This window comes from Dasypus novemcinctus, chromosome 14, assembly GCF_030445035.2.
Source record: "Dasypus novemcinctus isolate mDasNov1 chromosome 14, mDasNov1.1.hap2, whole genome shotgun sequence".
NCBI lineage: Eukaryota > Metazoa > Chordata > Mammalia > Cingulata > Dasypodidae > Dasypus > Dasypus novemcinctus.
Window position 1 is genome coordinate 7,739,199 of NC_080686.1, and position 20,960 is coordinate 7,760,158.

A 20,960-nucleotide genomic window follows, 5' to 3' on the forward strand; every position below is an offset into this window, starting at 1 on the left:
ATATGTATTTCATCCATAAAATTCAAAAGATAAGCTAATGCCCTGCGTATTTTCATAAGATCGAATCTCAACACACCAGAATTGGAAATAGAGGGCAATAAAATAGAAAATACAAAATACTTTTCAGGACTATCCCTCTTTTCGGGCTGAGAAGAAAAGGAAATTGTTGACAATAAAGAGGTCAATATGATGTCCCTGCTTCCTACACATTCTTGTCTGCAAGGAGGAATACAGTAGAAAACGTTATACATAAATATATTTCTTCTCATTCAATTCTGGGATGCTTTTCAGAACTTTTCTATAGGGATGCAATCATCACTCAGCAGGAACATCTCCCTAACAACAGCCCTGTTAAGCCATCAGGCATGAGGTGCTTATGTGGTGTGAGACAACATAGACTTCAGGTGAATACTACTTAAGACTAAACCTTGGGAACTTAACATAAGCAGTCAGTGCTAACTCTGACCATTACTTCCTTTTACTACCAATTGCATGTCACATCACATCTTCATACCTCTGGCCGTGCAACCATCTTAGCACACACCTCATCATCGTCCAATTCTAAGAAATACTCTAGTGTAGCTTTATATGTCCTAGGACAGATACATTTATATCTATTTATGTCTTCCTATATATCTTTATATGTTCTAGGACAGATGTATCTATTTATATGTCCTACATAGATTGTTGACAATCTATCAAGAAGACAGATTGAAATAGAGAGGCAGTTTTATTTTAGAAATAATCTTCACCTAAAAAACATAAGGAGGGAGTGTAGGTGGCTCAAGCAATTAGGCACCTCCCTCCCACATGGGAGGTGCCAGGTTCAGTTCGGGTGCCTCCTAAAAAAAAGATGGGGAAATAAAATAAATTTAAAAAGTAAAAAAAACAAAACAAAACAAAATAAGAGATATGGATGGTTAATTTACATGGAATTAATAAGCTTTGTGACTAAAAACACAACAAAGAATTGATATTTAAAGCTATTTTTGAATTCTTGCAAAGGTCTTTGAGGAGAATAGATTCTGCCAGCAGGTAGGAGGATGTACAGCACAGTATCTTCAATTTACTGTGGCCAAGATATAAGAAATTCCGAGCTCTATTCTAAATGCAAAAAACAAAAATTTGGTTTTTATAGAATGCTAAAATATCTTAATATCTTATTTTTTTCCTCACACATGACAGCTTGCCCTTCTAAAACTTGAAGTTTCGTAGTCTATCAATTAGAAGAAGTATAAAATGAAGTCTATCCAATTAATAAGACCATTGACTCACGGTGACCAAATATACTTGCATTAGTTAGGGATACATCTCACAAAGCATTCAGTATTCAACATAATCCGCAAAGAAATTCAATCGCTTGGGCGGCAAAAGGCCAAGGTACAACTCACAATGCTGCTTCGGCTGTCAGGGACCTTTCTCCGGGGTACAGTTCGCCGTGAAGATTTTGTAAATATTTAAGATGCCTTCAAATGCAACGAGGTGACTGTGACACGCCCTCCCGGGGGCACCACGGCCATCCAGTCTGGGGGAGTGCCCCAGGGGGTTTGCAAGAGTCCCCGAGGCCTCTCGGAACCGCCTGGCCCGGCAAGGCTGCGCCCAGGCTGCCGGCGTCCTTCCACTCCCCCCCGGCCTGGCCCGCCTCCACTGCCGGAGTGGGACGTGGAGATGCGGGGCCTAAAAATGCCCACCACCGCGCCCCACGTGGGAACGTGGCCGGACACACGATCTCTTACCCGCTCACCCGCGATGACCCAGGTTAGACCTGGCGGGCGGAGCAGGACCGTCCAGCGCCGGGCCAGCCAAACCCGTGACGTCACTACAACGCACGCCCTCGGCTTATCCGCGGCCGCCCTCGGTTTATCCGCGGCCGCACTCCAGAGCAAATGAAGTTCAGCGCTTGTGCCCTTCCGCTGCGGAGACAGTAGAGGGAGGGCTGGAAGACTGCTGAGTTAATGCATGACGGGTATAGGATTTCTCGTTGGAGAAATGGGAAAGTTAAAGTAATGGACAGTGGTGAGGGTACTGGAATATTATAAATATAAGTAGTCACACTGAATGTTGTTTGGGAGTGGTTGAGATGGAAAAGTTTATTTTTGTTGCATGTTACCATAATTGAAAAACCAAAAAAATAGAATGAACAACTAAAGAGAAAATTATTATTAACTGCAAAACATAACCAAGACAGGCTCTCTAAAGGGAAGAGAAAAAGCTGAAAAGGACATTAATGGGACATGAAGAGATGGAATATAGATGCTAAGTTTTATATCGATGTTAATTTGCTTGAAGTTAATAACTGAACTCAAGGGGTTACCTAAGTGAATATCTTTGTTTTTAAGTAATGCAGGCAAAAGTGTTGGTTCCTCAAGGACCAAGATGAATACGACCTTTACTTAAATATTCAGAAAATTAATTGATAAAGAAATAAAAACACAGAGGGAGAGATATTGCAGGATTCTACTTACATGATATAGTTGGAATATGCACATTGATAGAGACAGGATGTAGAGTACAGGCTACTAGGGGTGGGGAACAAGAGGTAAGGGAATGTTAGTATATAACAGGTGTAGAATTTCTGTCTGTTGTGATGGGAAGGTTATCCTCATGGATGGTGATGAGTGTAGTGCAACATTGTGAATGTGATTAATCTCCTTGAATGGTATGCTTGGAAATGGTCGAGATGCCAGTGTTTATGTTTTACATGTTACAATTTAACAACAACAAAAAAGAGAAGATACAACGACAATGAAAGCAGAACAGGATACAGTGTGGCATCAAATATGGAAGAGAAGATGTCCGTCTAGGACATTTTTGGGACTTACGAGTACAATTTGTATGTAGTCTTTAAATTTATATCAATCTTAACTTTCTTGAACTTGCTAAAGTGGTTACAAAAGCGATATATTTTTTCTTAGTGATGTAAATGGAATTATTACGTTCAAAGAGCATGACACATATAAACAAACTCCCCTAAAATGTTCCGGAAATAGAGAGATAGAGATAGATGGGGAGGGAGAGAGATACAGGAAATGGTGCAAAATATTAAATGTGTTGGTTGATCTGGTTTCTGGCAGAGTATGCTAGAGTTCTCCCTAGAGGTATTTCTTATCTTTTAAACCATTCTGCATGTTTAAAATTTCTTCAAAATAAAAAAAGTTAAAAAAAAAAAAAAAGCACTCGAGCAAAACAAGGTAAAGGAAAATCTTGGGACTCAGAAACACCTCGTTCTCTGGCCAGAAATGATATTTAAACACATTTCAGAGTTGGCTATTGGCTGAATTGAAAATTTCAACAAGTGAGCTGGCTTGATTGTCTCAGAAATTATATGGAACGCATCAAATGAAAAAGGCAATAGGGAGTGCTAGACAGTTGAACAATCCACAAATTAAAGATCAGCTAGCATCTTCCAGAGAGGACAAAATGACCTTCTGAATCTCCAGTCAACCCCCTGAAGACTTATAGCATAAAAAATCTATGTAGTACTCTATTTAATCACCATGCAAACTAGGAGTTCCCTTTCACGTATTTCTTCATTCAAATATTTTAAGTGGCCATAAGTTGCTGAAGCCAGCTCCAATGTTTGTTGCAATAAAGAAATGTTGGGGTGCAGAATTTGCACTCATGATAATACTATAGAAGAGTACATTTAGAGAGCGCCAACGTGGAAAATGATGGGTATTCCTCAATTACAGCTTTGCTCATGACCCAGAGATTCCCCTGTCCCATGTCACCCAACCCAAAAGGCAAGGAAAAGTGCCATGGATTTTCCTGGACCTCTTTGCCTAAGAAGATAAATGTGTGCCCCACATGACGATCTCAGCTCTGCAGTCTGTCTGTTGATGCATGATCCTGACGAGTCAACCTGCTTAGGGTATCTGAAAGACAGCCATTCTGGAAAGGTGCTAATTGGACTCTGTGGGAAGTTGGAGTGCAGAACCTAAGCTGCTTCATCCAATCAAGGGCTCAGAGTGCGTGGAGTTGAAAACTTCTGGCAAGTGAAAGAGGAAAACCTCAGTCCAAAGATTTTTCCTTTTCTTTGGTTTGTTCTTGGGCTTTTTTTTTTTTTTTTAACTTTTTATTTTGAAATAATTTCAAGCATACAGGATAATTGCAAAATGCAGAAACTTCCATAGAAAAATACCAGTATACCCTGACAAGTACACAAATCCACAAATTTTAACATTTTGCCACATTTCCTGTATTATTCTATCTTCCATCTATCTTTTCTAAAGATTTGAGAGGATATTGTATGCATCATGTTCTTTGAAGACAATACTTCAATGCAGATTTCCTTAGAATATATTCACTTATATAATTACCTTAAGTACAGTTATCAAGTTTAAGAAAGTTAACATTGATATAAAATTTAGAGACTACAGTCAAATCATTTTCTATGTCTCAGTAAAGCCCTTTCAACCTCTTCTCTTCCATTATTTTTTTTCTCTCCATTATTACATGCCACCCAGGATCGTGTACTACTGCTTTCATTGTCATTGTATCTTTACTTGCTCTTCTTCTTCATCACATGTAGAAGCATGTACAACACAAATAGTCCCATCCCAATAATTCCCAAGAGCACCATTCAAGGAGAGTCATCACATTCACAATGTTGCACTATGCTTACCACCATCCATTATAGGACTTTCCCATCACCACAAACAGAAGCTTTACCCTTGTTATACACTGACACCCCACTCCTGCTGACCCCCCACCCCTGGTAACCTGCACTCTACTTCCTGTCTCTAACAATTTGCCTACTCTAACTACAACCTATTAATAGAATCATGCACTATCTGTAACTTTGTGGCTTGATCTCTTTATCAATTTATTTTCTGTAGGCTGAATACATCTTTGTCCTTGAGGAGTTAATATTTCTGCCTGTGTTTCCTAAAAACAAAGATATTCAACTAGGCAACCACCTTAAGTTCAGTTATCAGCTTACAGCAAATTAACATTGATTTAAGTCTTTTTTTTTTTTTTAAAGATTTATTTTTATTTATTTAATTCCCCTCCCCTCCCCCGGTTGTCTGTTTTCTGTGTCTTTTTGCTGCGTCTTGTTTCTTGTTTCTTTGTCCGCTTCTGTTGTCGTCAGCGGCACGGGAAGTGTGGGCGGCGCCATTCCTGGGCAGGCTGCTCCCTCCTTAGCGCTGGGCGGCTCTCCTTATGGGTGCACTCCTTGCGCGTGGGGCTCCCCTGCGTGGGGCTCCCCTACGCGGGGGACACCCTGCGTGGTGCAGCACTCCTTGCGCGCATCAGCACTGCGCATGGGCCAGCTGCACACGGGTCAAGGAAGCCCGGGGCTTGAACCGCGGGCCTCCCATGTGGTAGACGGACGCCCTAACCACTGGGCCAAAGTGCGTTTCCCTGATTTAAGTCTTAACATCTATATTCCGATGTTTTCATATGTCACAATATTATCCTTTTCAAAATTTTCCTTTGGAGAACCTGTTCAAGTCATGTATTGCATTAATTATCATGGTGTCTAGTTACTCATTCTTTTTTTTCTATTGGGGAAACATATATTATATATATAACTTAAACTTTCCCATCTAAACCACTCCCAAGCATAACATTCAGTGTAATTATTCATATATTTACAATGTTGCATGACCCTTACCACCTTCCATTACTAAAAGCTTCCCATCTACCCAAATAGAAACCCTATAGCCATTATGTATTTGTTCCCGGATCCTCCAGCTCACCTGCTCCTTGCAAGCTCTACATGAATTTCTGTTACTGGGAATTTGCATATTACTGATATTTTCTCTGTAGTTACTGTTGGAGATTTGGACCCAAAGGGCATTGGAAATGAAAGAAAGAGAGAAGAGAGAAGGAAACAAAGAGAAAGAAAGAGCAAGAGAAAAAGAACGAGAGAGCTGGGATCAGGGGGTCTGCGAGTAGAGACTCATCAGACAACTTTATTGTTCACAAGGGGCTCTATATATACCCCAGTCCACATGGGTAGAAGCAGCAACATGCAGTTAGCCATCAACATTACTCATAGTCTAAGGAATTAAAAAATCTTATCTCAAGGTACGAAGTTTAAGTGTTCTATTTACTACACAAATGTTATCTGCTCATCTTTTCTTTCAGCCTTTCACAGCATCCTGTTTGCTGAGAACTCTTAATTACCATATTCCTTAGATTGCAAGCGTAGCTATGGAGACAGCATGCCTCTCCTTGAGAGCACTGTGCCTCAGTTTCCAACAGTTACCATAGAGCTTCCAAAGCATCCCACAAGGTGGTATCCACTCATGATAATTCACTCAGGGTGTCTGTACCTCCTTAGGATTATTATTAATATTTTGATAATAGTTGCCAATATTTTTGCTGTTTTTGATTTCTTAAGTTTTATTTGCTATTGTTTTTATTTTATTATTTTTGTTGTTATAAAATGTTGAAAGAAGGTTCTGTATCCATGAAGAGGGTTCAATTGACTGAAAATGATGACAGAACTTCCTCTATGTACAAACATACTGACTTATTTGCCCCCACCTGCCCCGGCCTCCAGAAAATTTCCGATTCACTCCTTCCGGCAAGTTGACTTCCACACAACCACCACAAGAGGAAAGAGGCTGCCACCCCAGGGACTGACTCAGTCTGTTTTGTGCCCTTCCATTATTTGGATGGAGCACCTGAGAAATATTTAAGTCTCCTCTAGCCAGGGAGCCCTGCGGGAGCCTGTGCAGAGTCAGGGCAACACACCTTGTAGGAATCTTCCCAGGAATTACCAAAAACAACAACAACAACAACAACAACAAAAACCTTCCCAAGCTGGTCCCCTGTATTGGGAAAAAATTCAGTGAGTATTGTTCAAACCTAAAGTGAAACATCATGTAGGAAACTTTGTTAATCAGCAAACCAATGTTTTGCTGGTCAGCACTTTTCATGTTTCAGGAGGAATGATGAGAACTAGAACAGTGGGCACACTGGGGATGTTTTTGTACCAAATAAGAACAGATAGGGTGCATCCCAGGGAGTATTGTGTTCCTCTCTGGGAAGGCTGGTCACTTTCTCGGGATCTGACACATAGATCTTGGAATGTACTGTCCGCGGAGTGCTCTGTTCTCTGGCCATTTCCTTGGGAATTGACACAGTGCCCACAAGTTGGCCTCTATAGTATCGAGTTCATTGATTATAAGCTCAATAATAGGGACAGTCCCTGGTCAGGCCAGTTGAAGTCCCACTCCGGGAGAAGGTGCTCTGCCCAGGTGTTGTTTCCAATGCTGATTCAGGACTTCCCAGCCATGAACTAGATGTTGGTGAGTTTGTATGTAAGACAGTTCTATTTTTCTGTCATTTTATAACTCTGTTCATTATTGATTTAATCTTTTGACTCGTTATGTTATTCTTATTTCTCACTCTAATTGTCAGTATAAACTTATTTAAAATATATTTATATTGTATCCAATCAGGACTCTGGCCAGATGTGGGCCAGGAAGTTGGTGTGTTCCCTGGTTTGGTGACCTTGTATCTATATGTATGTATATCATGAAAGGATTATGATATAGCCATTGCACCCCTGATTATAGGCAATCCTTTGCTTATTCCATGTTCTCCCAATTATTGACAATGGTTTACTAAATATATAAATGTTTGTGTGTGTATTTATATTGCATTCAATTGGAACTCTGGGCAGACGTGGGCCAGGAAAGTTGGTGTGTCTCCCGGTTTGGTGAGTTTATATCTATGTGGATGTATTTTGTAAGGATTATGATGCAGCAGTTGGACCCCTGTTTGTAGACAATCCTTTGTTTATTTCATTTTCTCCCAATTACTAACAGAAATTTAATAAAATAAATAATTATGTGTGTATTGCTTTCTTATGCTTGAATTAAGTCATCATATCAATCTATATACATATATATATAGCAAAGCATTAGCAAAGCATTTTATTGTACAGAACATCCCCCTTCAGGGCAGCAACAGGGCCTTGCCAGCTAAGCATCACAAAGGAGAGTCTGGAAGGTTCTGGGACACAGTCTGACAGTCCCAGGCCCTGAAACAAGGACCCAGGTAGATTGAGAGGAGGTTGAGCCTCCAGGAGGTTGCCGCACGCCCTCTCCTCACCTGGTGGTCACTTTTATACCACTTCCCATGCTCTCCAATCACTGCCACATGGGATGAGATCTGCAGTCACTGGAGGCCCTGTGTGCTGTAGAGGTCATCAGCGAGGGCAGGGTCCCATGGGCACTGACAGGGCATCAGCACTGAAGCCATTCCCTGTAGAGGGAGGCAGCTAACAAATGGGAAGGTGGCTCCGACTTTCTCCAGGGCATTCATTGTAGCTAGTACACTGAGGTGAGTGGACAAGCCCATGGCCATCCCCCTGGTCCCTGCCAGGACCAACCTGGGTCATCGTGTGTTGGAGAAGAAGGCTGTCCAGTGCCCAGCCACATTCCCACCTGGGTCCCGGTCATGAAATTTCAGGCCCCCAAATCTTTACACGTACCTCCTACTGGCCTGACTGTTGGAGGTCAGGCTAGGAAGGATTTGAAGCAGGTGCCCCCAGCCCAGCCACAGTCCTTGTGGGGCCAGTTCATCAGGGAGTGCCTCGGAGAACTTTTCCAAATCCATCTGTGGGGCAGGTGACTGGACCGGGATTGTTGTGGTGCCACAGGGAGGTCACCTTAGAGCTGCCCAAGCCTCACTCTGACTGTCCTAATCTGTGGGACCTCAGGGGAGCCAGGTGAAGCTGGGACAGCATGGGGCAGAAGTGCATCCTTGCCATGTTACAACCCAGATCCATCCCATTGCCCTTGGCACCGATTGTTGGGGACCACATGGTGGACGGTCTGTGTCTTTCTTTTTTAGAGATCCGGGTGAAACCAATATGAGAGGTGGGCATTTGCTGGCAGCAAAGATGGGATCCTCCTAATTATGGATCCCCTGGAGAGGTCTGGCAAGAAAGATTTCTCAAATGATCTGAGAAATTGCCTTGGGGTACCAGACACCCAGATATCACTGCACCTCACCTGGTAGCCTCTCATCTGAGTCTTATTGCACTTAAATAGATCCCCATGCTTTCCCTGCCTGGGTGAGGTGGTCACAGGCTTGGACTTAGCACATCTCTTCTCATACTGCACCTCCTGCATTCAATTCAGGAGAGTTTCCTTCAGAGCCATGGCATATGCAAATTCCATCAACTCTAAATCCTTAACTGATGAAGGGTCTGGGTGGCTGAGGACAACAGTACTCACAGCTGAAACGGAATTCTTTTCATCATGCAGGCCTCAGTATGAGTGTGTGCATGTGCATAACTGTGAGTGTGCCATTACACACTCACCTGTCCTTGGGTGCATGTGACTACGTGGTAGTATTTTTACTGAGGCTACTGCACCATTGAGTGCCCTCTTGCTCTTCTCGTTCTTCTTTCTACTTCCCACATCTCTCCCCCAGCAAGGTATTTTGCCCAAGTCCTTGGACATCTGATGTGGAATGCCCCTGCCTGGGTTGTTTGGCATGGGGGTTTCCAATTCACAGTGATTCTTTTCTATCTTGCTTCTGTGATTTGACTTGCGAATCACCACATTATTGGTAGGCAGCCAGATTCCATCTTCAGGAGATTGACTTCAGGCTTTGATCACTTTTGTTCTTGAAGGAATTTTCACTCATCCAAGGTGATTTCTTGGGTGGTTGTCTCTTGCTGGTGTTCTTCCAACTCATAGACTTTGATCAAGGAGTCACCTTTTGGCACTGCTTGTGTCACTCCCACATCTGCATCCATGTCCTCTGCCCGAATGGCTGTTGGTTCCACATCATCAAGCAGCACACTCTCACTGCCTTTTTGCAGTTCTCTGTTCTGGACGTAGAAGAGGACATGGGCTTGCTGGCTTAGGGTAGATGTAATGTCACAGGCTGAGACCTTAGCGTCCTCCATTTTATGCCCCTTGCCCCTTGCAATTTTGATGTAACAGAGGTAATGCCCAGTGTGACAACCATGGCATAGAGACCTTAAACCAGTGGTGTGCCATTCAGCTAAGATGTATGTGCTAACATGTCAAGACACTCTGGATATTGTGCATCCTTTGCATTTTGTCACTTGTGAAATGTGACAAAAACATTTCAGGACAAGGATATGGATCTTTGGATCCCTGTACCTTCTTTTCACATGTGCTGCAAAGACAGGAATATTCACCATCCAGCTCTTTGAACTTCACCACCTATTCCAGAGCACAGTTCACACTCTGAGTCAGCTGGATATTTAGGAAAATATCCATGTATGGGTCAATGGTGTCTGAAACCCCGTGGCAGTGGAGACACTTAATTTGAGTTCTCCAGTACCCTCCAAAGATTTGACAGATCAGGGAGGTATCTGAAGAGCAGTCATCTAACTGCCTGTTTCCACAAAAGCATGTTTTCTGCATGGGGTCCAAGAGTGAGCATGAGAAATACATGAACATCTTCCTGCCACTGCCTGTGAAAGCCCCTAGCCAGTGCAGGAGGGGGCTTAAACACACAGGATGATGGAGGGCCTGAACAATGTGAGCTTGCATGATGTACATGGTGCAGGATCCCTGCTGCCCACGGGACCAAGAGTGCTTCTGCAAGAGCAGATAGTTGACGAGGAGAGGTGTGTACATCAGACACTGCAGGTCCACTTTCACATATATGGAGTTCCCCTGTGTACTGGAGCTCCAACCCCAACACTGTGAGGTCTGTTCCAACTTAGATGAAGTTTCCTTGGTGGGAGCAAGCTCTTCAGCCACAGAAGCTGATCCATCAAATCAATCAGAACGTGTCTGTGTTGATGCAGGCATTTTGGCAGCTAGAGAGGGAACACAATGGGCTTGGGTACCAGCTGCAGGAGCATGAGGAAGTTTGGGTTTGGCAAACACATGGAACTGAGCCTCATCTTCCCATAGGAGAGAAGTAGCCTCCATGTCTTCAGGAACGAAGGTGACAATGCTTGCCTGCGGGGACCATGAGCTACAGAATGATGCGGCACCTTGGAAGTACAGTCTCCAAATGACTGACCTGGGCAGCCACAATCTCATCAGTCCTCTTGTGGCTCACCCCGCTCCCTTGAGGGGCCATGGGATCCACCAATCAACTCCATGGACCCAAACCTGTGATTGGATGAAGGGGCTTAAGGCGAGGTCAACTCCAACTCCCTACAGAGCCCCGTTGGCACTTTTCCACAGGGCTCTCTTTCAAACACCCAAAGCCAGTTGACCTGTCAGGATCATGTGTCAACAGACAGTGGAGCTAAGTTCCAGTGTGGGGCAAACATTTGTCCTAAGTCCTCTTGGGCAAACAAAACAAGGAAAATCCATGGTACTTGTCCTTGCCTTTTGGGTTGGGTGACATGGGACAGAGGAAGTTCTGTGCCATGAGCAAAGCTATGTTTGAGTAATTGCCATCATTTTCCATAGTGACCCTCTCTAGGCACATTTTTCTACTGAATTATTATAAATGGGATTTTCATACTGCAAGGATTATTTATTACTTCAACTAACTTCAGGGCTGGCTTCAGCAACTGATGACCATTTAAAATATTTGAATGAAGAACTATGTTCTAGGTGAAAGGGAACTCCTAGTTTGCATGGTGTTTAAATAGAGTATTACCTGGATTCTATTATGTTTATATAATTCCATAAGTCATTGATGTCTTCTTGGGGATGATTGGAGATTCAGAAGGTCAGTTTGCCCTTTCTGGAAAATGCTAGCAGAGCTTTACTTAGTTGATTGTTCAATATGTCTAGCAGTCTCCATTGCTTTTCTGATTGGATAACTTCTGTTTGGCTATTCTGGGGCAATCATGCCACCTGGCTGGTTGGAATTGTCAGAGTCAGCCCTGATAAGTTTTCTAAAATCATTTCTTGTGGGTGAAAGAGGAGAACCTCAGTCCAATGGTTTTTCCTTCACTCTGGTTTGCTCATAGGCTTTATTATTAAAAACTTTTTATTTGGAAACAATTTCAAACAGATAAGATAGTTGGAAAAAGAAGAAAATCCCATTGAGAGAACACAGCATACCCTGTCACATACACAGATCCACATATTTTAACATTTTGACACATTTCCAGTATAATTCCATCTATCTATCTATCTATTGAACATTTGATGGGAGGAGGTTGAATACTTCATATTCTTTGAAGACAATACTATGATATAGATTTTCCAAAAACAAATATATTCACTTATGTAAATAACTTAAGTACACTTGTCAGGTTCAAGAAAGTTAATATTGGTATAAAGTATAGAGACAATATTCAAATTTTTTCAGATATACCAATAATAACCTTTTCAGCTTTTTCTTTCCCATTATTAGATGCTGCCCAGGATAGTGTACTGCTTTCATTGTCATTGTATATTTACTTGCTCTTCTTTGTTATATTGTGGAGTCGTGTAAAACTGAAAACATTTCCATGCCAACTCCTCCCAAGCATACCATTCAAGGAGATTAATCACAATCACAGTTTTGCACTATGATCAACAACATCTATTCCCTCAATTTTCCTATCACCCCAAAGAGAAACTCTATAACCCTTATGCACTAATTCCCATTTCCTCTGCCCCTGGCCCCTAAGTAGACTGCATTCTACTTCCTTTCTCTATCAAATTGCATATCATATTCTACCTACCTCCTAGATGTAAAATCATGCAATATCTGACCCTGAACATTTAAGTGTAGGTTGTATACATCTCTGTCCTTGAGGAATTAATAGTTCTGCCTGTTTCCTCAAAGATATTTAATGAGGCAACTACGTTACATTCAGTTATGAACTTCCAGCAAACTGACATTGATAAATTGGAAGCCTTTTTTTATATATCCCAATAATATTCTTTTCAGCTTTTTCTCTTCACTTTGGACATTCTGTCCAAGTCATGGACTGCATTTAATTGTCATTTGAGCCTTTAGTTGCTCATTGTTTTTTTTTTTCTCAAATGAAGGACAGAAACCTAGCTACAATATAAACTTTCCCATCCCACCCACTTCCAAGTGTACCATTCAGTGAGATTCCTCATGTTGACAGTGGTGCAGGACCCTCACAGCCTCCCATCATCAAAAGCTCTCCCTTCTCCCCAAAGAGAAACTCTACAGCCATTATGCATTAACTCTCCAATCCTCCCGCCTCCTTCCTCTCCGGCTCCTAGGGCCTCTACATGAATTTCTGTCCCTAGGAAACTGCAATTTTTTCAGTATTGTCTTGGTAGTCACCATAGCGCCGCCAAAGTACCCAGAGACATGGTATCCATCCCTGAGAATTCACCAGCGTGTCTGCACTCGGTCACCTCATCTCCTTCGGTTCGTTGTTAATAGTGTTATGAAGGTTGCCCTCCTGCTTGCTGAATCAAGGCTGGGGCCATTCCCGGGTCGCCCTCCCTCCACCGTGCTCCTCGGACGTCCCTGGCCATTCCCCACATCTGGAGCTGGCCTGGAACATTGTTCAGGAGGCCCACCCGCCAAACGGGACCCACGCGGGGCCGCTCCCGAGCCCGACGCGCCCACCCCAAGCCTCGCGCAGGCGGCAAGGACCGGTCCCACCCTCCCGAGCGGCGCCACCAGCCGGGTCACTGCGGTGGGCCCCGCCTGTCCCCGCGGGCGGAAGGGTGGGGGGCGCGGTGGCCAAGACCAGCGTGCGCTGGCCGACCCACACGGGCAGCCCCCAAAAGCAGCCTGGCTGAGCAGCGACGGCCACCCTGCTAGACATCTGCAGGGACTCCACACACCAGATGGGTAAGTCAGTCCCCTGGGGGCATAGTGTACGAAACACCTAACTGTAAGCATGAGAAGGGGAGCCTGACCAACTCCCAAGAGGACCCTAGTACTCCCAAGAAGTTTGGGGGGGATGCCATCTTCTCTAGGCCTGAAAAGGAAAGAAAAGCAGGTGGCTGTGTGTGACTGTGGAAACCAGGTGAGACGCAGAAACGTACTTCTGTGGGGCAAGAGTGGAGTCCTAGTCCCCAGTGACGCCACCTGGTCAAGGGCAGTGAAGGCATCCTCCAGGGCTCTGCATCCACGTCGGGGGTTTATAACAGGCTGCCCTTTGGTTTTGGATAACTGCAAATTAACTTTTGGTTTGCCTTCGCTAAAGTAGTAAAGGTTTGGTGGCAGTGAGAGAGGTTTTGAGGGTTAAAGTCCCACTCCCTCATCAATATCCTCAGTGCTTCCCACTGGGATGTATCTTGAAGAATCACTCTAAATTTGGGAGATCTTGGTTACATAAAAATGGATCGTTTTTTTTGTGATAAAGCTTGGTCTGAATATGAATTGAGTGATGTAGAAGTTTGGCCAAAAATAGGCCTTTAAATTTTAATACTGGATTGCAATTGAGCTTGTTTTGTAGACAGCAAGGGTAGGCAAAGAGTCCTGTTAGAGGTTCTCCCTCACTAAGTTTGCAATAATTAACAAGCTGTAACTCAGTTCCCCCTGATATGCATTAAAGAAAGATAAGCCCCCTCCCATAACTTACATGTCTGAAAACATAACACTTACCCAAAGGTTGTGAATTAATGCTGGGTGAGTCCCCTTAGGTCCAGTCAAAAATCTTAAAAGTAATAAAAATAAAAAGTGTGAAATGATGGAAAGCCTGGAAACAACAATACCAAAGAAATAAGAATTATAAGTCAAATTCATGAACTTTATATTTCTGTCTGTGTGCCCTAACTCTTTTTGTGTTTGTCCATTTGTTCAGTGCCAGTATATATTTTCATAACTCCAGATGGTCATATAAATTATGTAAAATGGTGAACTTTGATCAGGCTGGGACTCTGGGATGCCAGGTCAGTCAACAAAAAAGGTGCTTCTTAATTCTTCCTAAAATAATAAGCATGGCTTCTGGCATACCTGCAAAGCTCCCCATCAGAGTCTCTCCTCAGGAATCAGGAAGTTCTGCTTACTGCTGGTCCACGTGGCCACAGAGCAGCCTCTGTATAAAACCCTGAATTCCAGTTAAACCAGCATAAAAAAAAAAAAAAAGAGAACAGATCTGAGACCCAGAAAACTCATATTGTGTCTCCTTAAAGAAATGAGAAAATAAACCTCAGACTTCCATTAGTGTAAACTTGGTTGTGCCTATAAGATAAAAAGAGCTCATATGCCATCAATTATAATCAAAGAGTTCCTAGAAATGCTAAAGGTATAGAATTTTATCTTCTGTTTTAATCTGTGCTTAACTCTGTGTTCAACTTAAAATCTGCATTTAACTTTGTCCGTTTGCTTATGCCTAGGAAATCAGATTTGGAATTCACCTGTTAAAAATTGAATAATGATAAAAGGTAACCTAAAAATAAATCTTTAAATGTTTCAATACTGTCTTGCTAGTGAATTTAATAAATAAATCACAAGTGAAATTTATTTAATTGCTGAAAAAAACAGAAACTTCACAAAGGTGTTACTAATAAAATTGTTTTTATTGTTTAATTAATAAATAAGGTGCCCAAATTGGTTTTAAGTGAAAACTTTCTAGAAACTAAGAGTTAAGATCATTGTATAAATGCCTTTATATATAAAACAGCAGAATAATAACTGAAATTGTAACTGAATAAATGTGGCCTAGATTTCAGCTATTGTAATGGTAATCTTAAACCAATTTGCTTTTGTTTATAGCTACTTCAAGCCTATCTTGGGCTTGCTACAATAATGGTAATTATAACTTAAACTTACCTTTAATTATTGTTATTTTGTAACTAGCTTCACCTAGCCCTTAAACTTCAGCTATTGTGATGGAAATTATAAACTGAGTTTACCTTTGTTTATGGTTACTGCAAGTCTGGCCTCACCCCTTGCCTCTGCTTACAGGGTTATTTCTTAACAACTTCTGCCCCTAAGTTTCAGGAAAAGCAAATTTGAGATATCCCTGTCTCCTGTTCTACTGGTATTAGTAACCCTGCTCCAAGTGTGGACTAAATTGCTGCCTGGTGGAATTCTTAACTCTCAAGGTTGGACATCCATTCTTCCAGTCCAGCAGCCACCAGAGTCCTCTTATCTCCAAGGACTAGAAAGTATAAAAAAAACCTCCTGCCTTGACTGTCAGGGTTCCTAGAAGTAGCAATTCATGAGAGAAACCAGCTCCTCTGAGGCTTTATTAGGTTCAGTAAATATACATATAATTAGTCTCACTCATCCAAAGTCTGCTAAAAGTCAAAGCAAAATATAAAGTTCTGAAGCAAAGGAAAATTGTATTAGAGCATTGGGGACATTTTGGTTATAAGCCATTAATGAAGAAACAAACTTCTTGTGTAAAACTGCATGGTCATAGTGCAAATTAGAAAAAACTTTCTGGAGATCTTTCAAATGTTGTTTTACAGTTAAACTTGTTTTGTAAAAGAAAGAAAGTTTTAAATAACTAAATTGTGTTTCTGTGTCAAACTATTCATGTCTGCCTATTTGCTCAGTATATATCTTCATACATCAGAATAACAAATTAACAAATAATGCTTAAAAGAGCTCTCTATTCAAATTGTTAAACATTAAATGTGCAGTTATATATGTGATGAATGTTCCTAGAACCCAATATAGGTTAAAAAAGAATTTAAAAAGTCACATAGAAATCTAAATATAGCAACTATTGAAAAAGGGAAAAGGATTTTCCTGAGCTCGTTAACCTACCCAGCCCCCAGGACCTTCTCTTTGCAAGAGCTATGAGGGAGGGGTTAGGTGTCACAGATTAAAACTCTTCTAAGCAGAAGGAATTAAGAATCAGTTTGTATTATAAAGGGGTTTAACCCCCTGTAAAGAAATGAAAAAAACATTCTTTGAATAAGCTATAACAGTTATAATTTAACTTGGGTGTTATCTCTGTGGTTTATAAAATGCCAAATTAACCAAACATTATATGTATTAAATCTTTAAAATGATAAAAATTCTAAGTTCATATGTAATGAAATTAAGTTTTAAAAATGTAGATCTGCCCTCTCTTAAATGCATAAAGTAAAATCCATCAATTGTTAATTGTAATCTAAGGTAAATTAACCAATCTATGTGGTCGTGGTTAATTATAAAGAGTTTGTAGAAACATCTTCTAAACTGAAGCATTTAAATGGCTAGTTCTAAGAAGCCATTATTAACTAAAAACCTAAATTGATGTTAACGCCAAAAAGTAACTTCATAGCAATAAAACCTGTCTGGAAGTCACCTCAATGTGCATATTCAAGTGGTGGTAATGAAAGTTATCTTGATTCCATTGAGAATCTTCAGCTTTCATTTTAAAAATGAAAAAAGTAGTTTTTCCTCTGCTGTTAAAGTAAAATACCTGCTAATTAACATCTTCATGGTAAAAGTGTAGAAGGAATAAGCAAAGTACTAAAAAGTCAATGGTGCTGCAGCTTCTGTGAAGAACATACCAAGTGGAGCAGTGAATACCAGAGTACTCTGAGTAGAACTTAAACACAACTGGGACTAAAGCTTGCTCCCAGGGAGAGATGACGTGTATGGTATTGCGAACCTGGAACTTGAAGCTATTAATTGCAACTCAAAGAGAAACTTATACTTTGAGTAGTACATTAGTTATTATTAAGCACTGTACCTATATCCTATTCTAGATATACATCTGATGATTATGGTAACATTGAACATGTTAAAAGTCCTGGTGAACTTCATTTTCTGAGTAGTTAATGATCATGTCTATAAGATAAAGGAATGGCTGCCTTGCTTAAAGACAGTGGGGCCAACAGCCCTTTTAACTGAAAAAGCCACCAAACCAACTTGGGGCAACCTCTCACAGTCTCCACCCCACACCAGGTGAAGGACATGCTTGAAGCCAGGGGCTACCGGTGGCTTACAGGCAGCTGGTTAATCAAATACCAGGCTCGATTGCTAGAGACCCCTAGAGTGCAGGTATGGGTGTGTCGGACTCTCAACCCAGCCACCTTACTACTGGTAGAGGGCCCAAAGTCAGATCCTGAGGGGTCCCTTCTCCACTTCTACCTTAAAACTCTTAACCAGCTTAGTCAAATGGGTTTCCAAAAATAGTCAAAAAAAATTACCAGGAATTACTCAATTAAAGTAAAAAATGTAAAGAACTTTACTCTGTAGTTCTGATCATTCCCACAGCTATTAAAGTTAAAAGAATGTCCAGCTTGGTGCACTAATCCTGAGTAAAGCCAGTAGCTGCCCCCCCCGCCCCCCAAAAAAGTGCCAGTTCACCAGAAGCACCTGATGAAATGTACAAATTCCAGTCACTGGACAGTCTGAAATACTTCTTCAAAAAAAAAAAAAAACAAACGTCTAAGTAGTGTCTATGTCAAAGTCAGTTGTTCCCTCTAGCTCTAGCCCAAATGCCTATTGCTAAAGGGAAAACACATCAGACATCCATTTAAAAAAACCTTATCTGTTTTCCTCTGTAGCTTAACTGAAAAGAGAAATGCTTGGCAAATTATACCTAACTCCATTGTCTATTACAATTTCTAGAGTTACCCAACAGCATAAAATGAGTCAAGGGAAAGTACTGTTTCCCAACAACTTCGAACAAACGCAGCCTTTGCAAGCACCTAGCCTTTTCTATTTCTGTAGTCCAGTGTCCTCTTAATGAAACTATATAGTCTCAAAATTCTAATTAAGTTTTATTTCTTCCAAAATCAACATCTTGTTAGCCATATAAAAACTGCATCCAGCTTCACCCAGGATGCCAGATACATCTTCCTCCAACTGAGATAAAATAGCAAGAGAAGTTTTACACCTTGTCAGGTAGAGCCTACTGCCCCTAACCAACAGGAAGTAGCTACAGAAGAGAAAGATCATCTCCTTTCAACACGTCTTCAAAATTAAAGGTGTAAACTCTCTGAAAAAGGAAATAAAGCAAGCTAGTAAGATAGAAAATTGGTGGATGAATCTGAAACCTGGCAAGGAGTTCATGCAGACATGAATGGCCCCCAGGATGGCTGCTGGAAGGCCCTCCACAAGATTCTGCTGCTCAAAAGGGGACTTCCTCCTGAGGTCAGGAGGGACCCCAAATATTCCCCAAGGACTTTATCATTGAACCTCCTGAAAGACTGGTGAAAAAAATGGGCAATCAAAGCAGTGAGCAGCAATCCTTCCCATGCGCTCATCATATTTCCTTGCTTCCTCCCCTTAATAATAACTAGTGTGCACTTTAACATATGATGCAGTAAAAACACAGACAGCCATCCACCTCATGACTCTGAAAATAGCGATGCCAAAACTTAACAAACTTAAGCAGCCATCATAGGGGGGAATAATATGGCTTGTGCATGTGTTCAAACTTAGCAAATTCTTTATCCAAGTTTGCCTAGTTTCCAGAACATCAGTTAAGTGATATAGACTCTATAGGCTTTGTGTATTCAGGAAGGATGCAGACTGAATGTGTATTTGAGTTTACATCCAAATGAAATATGGGCAGTGTGTTAATTCAAGCTTACCTGGTACCCAAACAAACCCTAAGAAACTAACAAAGAAAGTCCTTTTTGCACCAAAAGCGCTGCTTGACCTCCACTCCTAAATCCTGCACATAAAAAGGACCTGGAAATCTTGTGTAGGGCTTGGTTTTCTGGACAGAACTTTGCTAGGCCCAGTAAGTCATAATAAATCCTCCTTGCCAGAAAATTCTCATGTTCTGGCCTTCAATACCATGATCACCGACTTCTCTCTGCTGCCACAACAACATCAGGAGTCAAAACAGACACATTATCTACAGAGTCTGCAGACATTGACAGGATACAAGGGATTATATGAAATACTGAGGACTACAAACTTAACCTCAGAGATCAAAAGCCATCAATTTTGAAAAACCAACTTGCAAAACTAACACACATCCATAAAAATGGTGACATTTTTATATCTTAAAGATATTTTAAGATATTTTTATATCTTAAAGATATTTTAAGATATTTAAGATATTTTATATCTTAAATTTCTGTCAGTTAAATAAATCTAAGACCTTATTAATTTTAAAAAATCATCTGGGAGCTTGATTTCCAGAGGCTTGGAATTTCTGGAATCAGTTTCTGGTTTCATTGTGCCCAACAATTCAGTTCTCAGATTATCTCTCTCATCTAGCCTTTTACTATAAGCTACAAGGAGAAGTCAAGCTGCATTCTCTGAGTTTACTTTGGAAAACTCTTCAACTAAATGCCCAGGCTTACCATTTTTAAATTCTGCTTCCATAAAACTTCAAGAGTTAATCTTGCGGACTTCCGGCAAGATGGTGGCTGAGTGAGCTTGCCTTGCTGTCTCTTCTGGGAAGAGGCAGCTGGGCGCCGCTGGAGGTTCTCCGGGACCAGGCTTTTTCAGGATTTTTGCAGGGCAGGAAGTGTCTGGACATCGATTTGGTGGGAAGGTAATGGAGAGGATTGGTCTATAAGATATAATTTGGGTTCTATTGCCCGGAGGTGAGACCTGCACACGGGTTGCTCCCTCCTTGGGGGTGGGTGGAGCCATGGAACCCGCACTTTGGCCGCACTTTTTGGTGGCTCTGCGGTGCAGGGGAATTCGAGAGTCCTGGGCAGGCTGTTGGGGGATTGATGGGATGGGACGCCTTTGCAGATCGATTTGGGGAGACAGACAGTGTTTTGTTGTGAAGCGGGGGAATTTTTGATTGCAGACACAAATAATAGTGCTTCTACCTGGAGCCCCACACCCACAGGCCCGGCTGCCAATCTGCAACAGAATTAGATAGCTGAATTGATGAAATATTCACATAAATAAACCCTAGTGAGTAAGTGAATTGCAGGGTTCAGACATAATATAGAGTCTGCAGATCTGACTTCCCCCATAGAGCTGGCATCCAGCTGCGGGGATCCCTGAGGGCTGTGCTACACTGTGGGGCTCCTAGGCTTCCTGTTGACCAGATTTGAGGTTGCCAAGTCTGAATCCCCTAAACTCTGGTGGCCGACAACCCAGAGACTCACACCTCTTGAGTCTTCAATATCTCAGACTTTCCACCCCTGAATCCATCATGCCCTGAGGTCCATCTGAGGTCCTTGAATGCCCTAGCCTTCAACGTTTGCATTTTTTCTTTACCTTTCCATTTTGTTTTGTTTTTATTTTCATTTTAT

The 20,960-nt window shown here is 41.7% G+C and overlaps 1 long non-coding RNA gene across 1 annotated transcript in view; it reads right to left on the reverse strand.

Annotated features, from left to right (window-relative positions):
* The window catches only part of LOC139436392 (uncharacterized), a 71,355-nt gene extending 56,473 nt beyond the window's left edge, over positions 1 to 14,882 (reverse strand). Inside the window, exons 1-2 of the long non-coding RNA XR_011645608.1 lie at positions 14,794 to 14,882; positions 14,443 to 14,494 (exon numbers count right to left, since the gene is read on the reverse strand). This is a non-coding gene — a long non-coding RNA (uncharacterized lncRNA). The remainder of the gene's footprint in view (positions 1 to 14,442; positions 14,495 to 14,793) is intronic.
* Between the last annotated feature and the right edge of the window lie 6,078 nt (positions 14,883 to 20,960).